Genomic DNA, 8,585 nt, shown 5'->3' with positions numbered 1-8,585 from the left:
TCATCCCCTCCCACCTTGAGTGCTCCTATCAGGCAGCTGGTCCTTCTTGAGAGCAGATTAGATTTGAAGTCACCCTGACCTTAGCACAGAACCTCCCTTACCCAACAAGCCATGCTCCTTGGATCCCTCCCAACTGGTCACTGGGATATGCTACCCAGTGTGCTACAACCAGGGAGAATCCCACCCCTGTCAGCTGGGACCCAGTTCGGATGGATCCTTGTCTCTTGCATTGTCACATACTGTGAGCCCGTCATGCCTCCAGCTCCAGCATGGATCCGAGGGGCCAGTTCTGGAGCAGGGCTGAACTGGGGCCTCGTTCTCGGCAGCTCAGGTCTCCTGGGTAAGGCTGCTTCAAAGTCTCCCCCTAAAGGACCCACGAATGTTGCCAAGGGCTGACTCTTAGGTTCTAGAACACAAGACTGTATCTTTGGAAGGCAAAGATACTACTTGGAGGCTTGAATAAGTCATCCATCCCAACATCCCTTTCTCCCCCATGAAGTGATAGCCCTTTACAGCTGGAAGGGCAATGTCACGTCCTGACATTGATGGGACTTGGAGCACATTCATCTATCTTGCGTGTTTCTCCCTTTCCAGGGGCCACTCTACATTCAATAAATTCAAGCACCCCCAGAGCTTGTTTTGGCCGAGGGTTCAGTCCTGGCTTCACTTCACCATGAAATCAAGAGCCAGCTGCACCTGCTTGCCCGGGCAGTTGTACACAGGCACATGGGGCGGACTTGTTTCATCAAGCCAGCTCCTGAGCTCTGTGGTGGCCCAGCATTCTGCTTATCACCCCCGTGGCATCCCCAGTGCTCAGCTGTCCCCTAGATGGTCGGCCACTGCAGAGCCAGGCCCCATGCAGGTTCCTCCACAAAGCGGTTTCTCCCCAGAAACCCTAGCGCCCTTCTTGCCCGCTGACATCAGAGGAAGTCTGCGGAGATAGGAGGGTCTCGGCTCACATTCTTTCCACCTCTGCCTCCTCCTTGTTGGTCAACCACTCTCAAGGGGGGGTGTGTGGGACATGAGCTGGCTTCTGTCTAACCACAGAAGTCCACTGCCACCTCCCCTTCACCATGGGACTTTCTGTCTGACAGCTGTTTAAAATGCCCTCTCAAGAGGTTCTGCCTAAAACAAATGACTACAAAGTAATGAAATATGTCATTTTCTCCCTGTGAGTTCCTCCTCTGACCCATCTTTGATGCCTTCAGGGAGTTTATCGAGAGGCCCTCAGGGAAAGGGTAAGGGGGCCAGGCAGAGTCAGGGTGCTGCCTGGGTTGAGAACAGGGCTAGAGGGCCCTCAGGGGTCCTAGGCATTCAGAGGACTTTGCCAGGGCCCTGGACATCGACTGGTGGAAGGTGGACCCCGAGGTGAATTTGCCTCCTGTGCCCCGGGTCCCACCATGGAGTCTGTGTTAGAGCCAACAGGCAGGTGCCTCTCCTCCAGCCCAGCGGGAGGCTGGCCAAACCTCCAGCTCCAGGCTCCCACCCCCACACCTCTCCGATGCAGTGGCCCCTCCCCACTTCTCTGTGGGTTCCCCAGGTTTCTGTCTCTGCTGCCAGCCTTGGCCTGGCTTCACTCCTGTCCACCTGTCTTTCTCAGCTTCTCTCTCTGGGCGCTCTCCCTTCCCTCCCTCCGTGGCTTCCTGTGTGACCTGAGCTTCCCTGGGCCACCAGGAAGCAGATGATAATCTCCAGCCCCTCAGAGTGTGGCCAGTTTCCTGGCCCCCTCTGGGAACCCTGTGCAAGCTACAGACAGCCACAGGAAGGCCCACGCGGCCCCAGCCCCCATTGTGCTTTGGGACAGTTGGACGCCTGAGTCCCCAAGCCCCTGAACTCCCCTCAGGACCTCTCTGGGGCTGCGGAAGGGTCGCTCTAGAGCCCTCTCCAGGGCCCTCGGAGCAAGAGAGCCCACCCGCTGCAGCCAGGGAGGCCTGGGCAGCCCCATGGACCCTCACCACCGCCAGAGCCATGCCTGCTGCAAGGGGGGTTGGAACTGACTCGTTCCAGGCCGGATCTCAGCAAAGCTGCCATGTACTGGGACGGCCACAGGTGCACCAGGCTCTGGAAGTGTGACTATGAGCACACCCGGTTTCTATGCCCCAGAGGCCCATGGGGAGACAGATGTGCCAGTGCCCGCGGCCCTACTCACTGAACGCTATGCTGGATGCTGATGCCTTGCTTTGGGAAAGAAAGGGCAGGGCAGGCCTGGAGGGACGACTAGGACCAGCCAACAGGAGGAGGGCACATTCCAGGCAGAAGGAGTGAGAGAGAGGCAGGAAAGACCCAGAGCTCAGGGTCTGCCTGACACGCCGGTGGGGCAGCTCCCGCAGACCACTGAGTCATCAGGGAAAAGATGGAGTCTGACCGGGGTCGCAAACACTTTTCACTTTGCCAAGTAAGACATTTAAAAAAAATACGTCATTTTTTCACGCCACCATTTTATCAAAGAAGTAATATTTTAACTGCAAAAAGAAAAGAAAAAAAAGAAAGAAAGGATATTTGGGATAAAAGATATTGTGACCAAGAAAGGACAACTGGCCACTTGGCTGATACATGCTGATTGATTTTTATATCTGATTATTCTTGTTTTGCTCCCTTTCTTGCTGACTCTCGAACACTTTATCAAGGCCAGAGTCGCCAGCGATGGGCCTCCGGGAGAACTGACACAGGGACCTGAGGAGGGAGGGCCAGGACTGGGGCTGTGGAGGAGGCAGGGGCCACACCAGGGAGGACTTTGGACTTCACGCTGAGGAGTGTGGATTTTATCCCTCAGAGGACGAGGGGAGCGGCAATTGCCACCAGACGCTGTTTTCAGGTTTGTGGTTTAGGACACGCGTCCATTGCCAGGCTGCCCGTGAGAAAGGCCTTCAGGGAGAGACACGGAGGAGGAGAGAAGAGGTGGGGCCTGTGAGAGATGATGAGGGTCCGTAGGTGGGGACAGTGGCAGTGGGACTGGGAGGGGGGTGGGCGCTGCCGTGAGCAGGTGAGGTGAGAGGAGCCACACAGAACCAGGAAGAGGAAGGTGTCACGTCTAAGTTCATGCAGGGACTGCAGCAGAGATCACCTCACCAGGAGCAAAACCAGGAGATGGGGGTTTAAGATTTGGGATTAAAAATAAGAACTTCCTGACTCTGAGGAGGATAGCATTTGACATATCCCGAGACAGTGAGTGGACACAGCATTCTGGAGGAGAGAGCAGGCGGGGACAGTGCAGTGGCTCGCAGTGGGGGCGTTTATCTGACTTTGCATTTGGGCTCCCCCACTCGGGTGACCTTAGACGTCTTATTAACCTTTTTGTGCCTCAGTTTCCTCATCTGTAAAATGGGAATCATATGGTAGCTAACTCGTAGGGTTGCTAGGAGATGGAAAAGAATGAAGATATAGAAAGCTCTTAGTTGCCTGGCTCGGTGGACGTGGCCTGATATTAACGTCCACCCCTGTATCTCCAGCACCCGCAGCATAGGACAGACCATTAATGTTGGTGAAATGGACAGGGAGGTATGATCAGGGCAAATGCAAGGCCGGCTTTATGGAAGGACAAGGGTCTAGGACAGGACTTCAGATGTTCCTCAGTCCTCTGCAGGCAGCCCTCGCGTGCCTCTCCACATTCACTGAGTGGGGATTTAGACGGAAAACATGGTGGGCTTGGGGAGGAGGAGGGACACAACCCGGAGGTTCTCTGAGATGGATATGTTCTCTGGGGTCCAGCAGCATCTCAACAGGCAGAAGGCAGGCAGAGAAAAGGCACAAAGGACCCCGGGGAGGCCAAGTGGACCAGAGGCCCCATAGCAGCTGTGGCGGGGTGGTGAGAAGGGCTGGCTTCTTAGTCACCCACCTCCTCACCCCAAAGGATCAGCACCCTCCAACACCGAGTCTTCATCTCCTTTCCCTCCCACCACTCAAACCTGCTTCTAGAATGTTCCTCTCCTAGGAACATGTCTTTCAAAGCATTGTCATCCCCCTCAACTCCTCCACCCTCCCCCACCAGCCGGCCAGCTCCTGCCTCCTTTCCGCCCCACCTCCCTTGGCACAACCCTCAATCTACCACTTCCCTGAGACTCTGGGGGACCCTGGCCCACTGCCTTCTCCCGCCACCTCCAGGCCCTCTCAGTTTGCTAATCACATCTTCCTGATGGCCCTAAAATATAAGTGTGCCCAGGGCACTGCCCAAGCCGAAGCCTTCCTTAGGACAAATTCTGACCACCCACCTCGGCTTTGGCAGCCTCAGCCTGCTTTTCCAGCCTCTACTCACATCCTAGTGCCGGGCAGTATAAATTTCTCTTTCCTTTGTTCAAAATGTGTCTTTCAACAGCTGGCCTGATCGGATTAACTCCTACCCCTTCTACCCCAAGCACACCCCAAGTGGGGGCTCAAGGGCCTTCACATCTTCGGGAATTGCTTGTTAAACATCCGGGTAGTTGATGTCGGTGAGACCGTCTCTGGCTTAAGCACAGTGGTCTCAGGAGAGACGTGCAGAGGAACCAGTGAGAGAAAGGAAAGCAGGGAGTCCAGTTTAGTGAAGACTTGGCAAAATTAGGCAATAGGAGATAGGACAGCTATGAGTCAAAGATTACTCAGAGGTGTCAAGGCTAGTGTAGGCATCACTCGTAAGAGTTCCCAACCATTTTTCTCCTCCCAAACATTCCCTGGTTAAGGAATCCCATGTTTTGAAATACTGAATCAATTTCACAAGCTGTACTTATTCAAAGGAAAAGTATCCCATTTTAAGAGCCAAACACTTGTCTCCTGTCAGTCATCGGACTCTTAGGCAGGCTAAGCCCACTGACTAGAAGAAGTGATTTAGCCTGGGGGGGGCTGGAAGAGCTTCTAAGAAGAGGTGTGCCTTTCGGCCAGAATCCCCTCTTCCAACAAGGTGCCAAAATGTCCGGCCCAAAGGGAAAGAAGAGAGGCAGCACTGTGTGTTCTAGGCCTGCCTTTTAGAAAACACAGAGCCGCTCCTTTGGCCACATACATGCGAATCTTCAAGAAAGGTGAAATTGTCGACATCAAGGGAATGGGCACCGTTCAAAAAGGACTGCCCCACAAATGTTACCATGGCAAAATTGGAAGAGCCCTCCGTGTTACCCAGCATGCTGTTGGCATCGTTGTAAACAAACAAGTTAAGGGCAAGTTTCTTGCCAAGAGAATTAACGTACGTCCTGAGCATATTAAGCGCTCCAAGAGCCAAGATAGTTCCTGAAACGTGGGAAGGAAAATGATGAGAACAAGAAAGAAGCTGAAGGGAAAGTTACCTGGGCTCCACAGAAGCACCAACCTGCTCTGCCTAGAGACCCACACTTGGGGAGAACGGGTGGGCAGAAGCCTGAGCCGCTGGAACCTGTTGCCTAAGAATTCATGGTTTAATAAGTGTAAAAATAGGTTAGTGAGTAAACAAAAAAATACATAAAAGACCTCTGGACTGGTTTTTCTAAAGGAGCTTGTGCCAAAGCTGAGATTTAACTTGGGGTTCTGGTCCAAGGGGCAGAGAAAGACTCGGGTGGGGAGAAAAGTTCCAGAGTAAACACCTGAGTATACAGTGAGGCTGGGGGAGGAGGAGGAGGGTACAGATTCAAAGGGGCTGTCCGTGCTCTGCTCTGGAACCTATCTGATCAGTAGGGGCTTTGACCATGATCTCCAGGGGGCAAGAGCTACAGGGAGTGAAGAGAAGCCCCCCCAAAAGATAAAAGCCAACAACTTTAAAAGCAAGACCTTCTATGATTGAGACACCCCAAGGAAATGCCAACAAGTCACGAGCTGGGAATTCTGTCTGCAGCACACTGAAATGACAAAGGACTATTAGCCAGGATATTTGAAGAACTGTGTGAGTCAAGAATAAGAAGGAAATCATGGGCAAAGGAAACAAACAGGAGCAGCACAGAAGAGGAAGCACAAACGCCCCCTAGACACTGAGAAGGTAATCCAGCCGCGGCAGCAGCAAGGGACGGAAAACGTGTCCTACGCACAGAATTGGTACAAACTTAAAAACTGGACAAGAATAAGTGTTGGTGAAGATGGGGAACGGCACAGGAGTTCTCACCCATGGCTGGTGGGAGTGCAGATCAGTAGGAGTATTTTGTTTTGTTTTGTCTTTTATTTTTATTTTTATTTTAAGTAGGCTCCACGCCCAATGTGGGAACCCACGACCCTGAGATCAAGAGTCCCACTTTCTGCCGACTGAGCCAGCCAAGCGCCCCCAGTATACGTATTTTAGAAAGCAGTTTGACATTTGGTCACCCTTGAACTTTTGCATGTCTTTGAACATCTGCATACCCTTGACTCAGCAATTTTACTCCCAGTATATTCCCCAGAGCAATATTTCTCAATGAGGACCAGTTTTTATTTTATTTTACTTTTCAATATGTTGGGGAAGCAGTCCTTTTGTAAATTACAATAAAAATGAATTTCTGAAAAATTAAGTGAAAAAAAAAAAAGACATGCAATCTACAAACCCTGATATTTTATTATTCAATTCAACATCCCTGCCGGTTATGTTTACCGAGGAGACATGTCCGAGCGTGTTAAGGCACACTATTTTGCAATAGCAAAGCGGTAACTCACGTGTCCAGTGACAGAATTAGAGACTGGAGGAATAAATCGTGGTATCATCACGCTGGGTGATGGGCTGTCACACAGCTGGGAAAATAAATGAACTACAACTTTAAGCAACAGCACCAAGTAAGTCTCAGAAACATCACTGTGAGAGAAAAAGCAAGCCTCAAGCTGGTGGACATCTGGCTTGTTTGCACTTTTCGGCTGCTTTGACTAACAGTGCTTTGCACACAAGTCTTTGCACGGCTATGTATCTTCATTTCTCTTAGGTACATTCCTAGGTGACCCTGTTTTCATAAAATTCTTAAACAAGCAAAGCGAAATAGTGTTATGTTTAGAAATACGAAGAACTGAAACTATTCTTTAAAAGTGAAGAGAGGGGCGCCTGGGTGACTCAGTGAGTGAAGCCTCTGCCTTCAGCTCAGGTCATGATCCCCGCCCGGGTCCTGGGATCAGGCCCCGCATCGGGCTCTCTGCTCCACAGGGAGTTGGCTTCTCTCTCTCTCTCTGCCTGTCTCTCTGCCTACTTGTGATCTCTCTCTGTCAAATAAATAAATAAAATCTTAAAAAAATAATAATAAAATGAAGAGAGTTGGGGCGCCTGGATGGTGCGTAGTCAGTTGAGTGACGGACTCTTGGTTTCTGCTCAGGCCATGATCTCGGGGTCCAGGATCGGGTCCTGGCATGGAGCTCTGTGCTCACTGCAGAGTCGGCCTGGGACTCCCTCTCCCTCTGCCCCTTGGCTGGTGCTCTCGCTCTCTCTCTCTCTCTCTCTCTCTCAAATAAATCTTTAAAAATGAAGAGGGTAATAAACACAACATTTAGGGGAGTTAGTCGGGGGTATATGGGGGAGCAGAAGACGGGAAAGGGAAAGCCGGGTCCCAGCTAGATGCGAATAATGAGGCAGAGGGAGTTTATGGTGTTCCTTTTATTATGCTTCATAACATACATTACCTATCATGCCTACATACGTATTTATATTATTTGTACTGTATATCTATTACATTTAAAAAAATTTTTAAAAACAGAAGGCTGCCTCCAATACCCTAATTCCATTGGGTTCTCACATCACGATAACCAGGTCCCCCCTCCAGCAGACAAGCTTAGCCACACTCTGGCCACCTGTGTGCACTCAGCTCTTCACGGCTCCCTGGGCGCCGGCTACACAGGCCCTCTCGCTGGCTGTTTCTTAGAGGTGGGGCGCAGTCCCTGCAGGCCCACAGGAGCCCCTTCCCAGATGTCCAGGCTACTGGTTGGGTCCCTTCAGGGTCTTTCTTTCCCCTTTAGTCTTGGGTGGGACAGCATGTCTGCCTGTCTGCTTCTCTGTACCCCAACCCCGGCCTCATCATTTGCTTTGCAACATAGCGTTGTCATTTCCCTGCCACCGACACATGGGCAGCTGGGCTCTGCCTCACTCTCTGCTGCGACCCCAGCACGCAGAGGTGCCTGGCTCTAACAGGGTCTCAGTAAATACTTACAGAGTGAAATAAAGCATGCAAGCTTGTGAACAGATGGAGACTGTTGGAGTTATCCAACTGAGCTGCTCTGTGTCCACTAAAGGCACAAAATGGTGTGCTGTAAGTAACCTGGCAACAGGTGCACATCAGGGAAATGTAGGATTCCAGTTGGAAGTGCTCATCTGACCCTCATGAGCACCTTCAAGGACCCCTGCGGGTCTAGGGTTCCATTTGGAGGCAGCTGGGGTAGATGGGCCTTAAAGTACTCTGCAAAGCTAGGATTCCATGTGTCCGTGGTGGGATGGTCTCTGGGGTCATACAGTCATCACGATCATAACCCAGACCCTACACGGATAATTCTGGAAAGCAGTGGAGCACGAGCCTAGAGCCCAGGGAGGCCCGGGCTGGAGGTGTGGACTCAGAAGTTGTCTTCAATCCCACAATCTACCCTCAAAATCTTAACTCTAGGGCTGCACTGCCCAACCAAAAACCATTTGCCCCATGTGGCTATTGAACATCTGAAATGTGGCCAGTGTAACTGGATTTTAATTTTCTTTGATTAATTTTAATTTAAAAACA

General features: G+C 51.4%; 1 pseudogene; it reads left to right on the top strand.

Moving 5' to 3' along the window:
• The first annotated feature begins 252 nt into the window (after nt 1-252).
• LOC122907309 lies at nt 253-5,364 on the top strand (annotated as a pseudogene).
• The last annotated feature ends 3,221 nt before the right edge of the window (nt 5,365-8,585 follow it).

This window comes from Neovison vison, chromosome 5 (genome assembly GCF_020171115.1).
Source record: "Neovison vison isolate M4711 chromosome 5, ASM_NN_V1, whole genome shotgun sequence".
In the NCBI taxonomy this organism is placed as follows: Eukaryota; Metazoa; Chordata; class Mammalia; order Carnivora; family Mustelidae; genus Neogale; species Neogale vison.
This window is presented reverse-complemented; position numbering and strand designations above follow the sequence as displayed.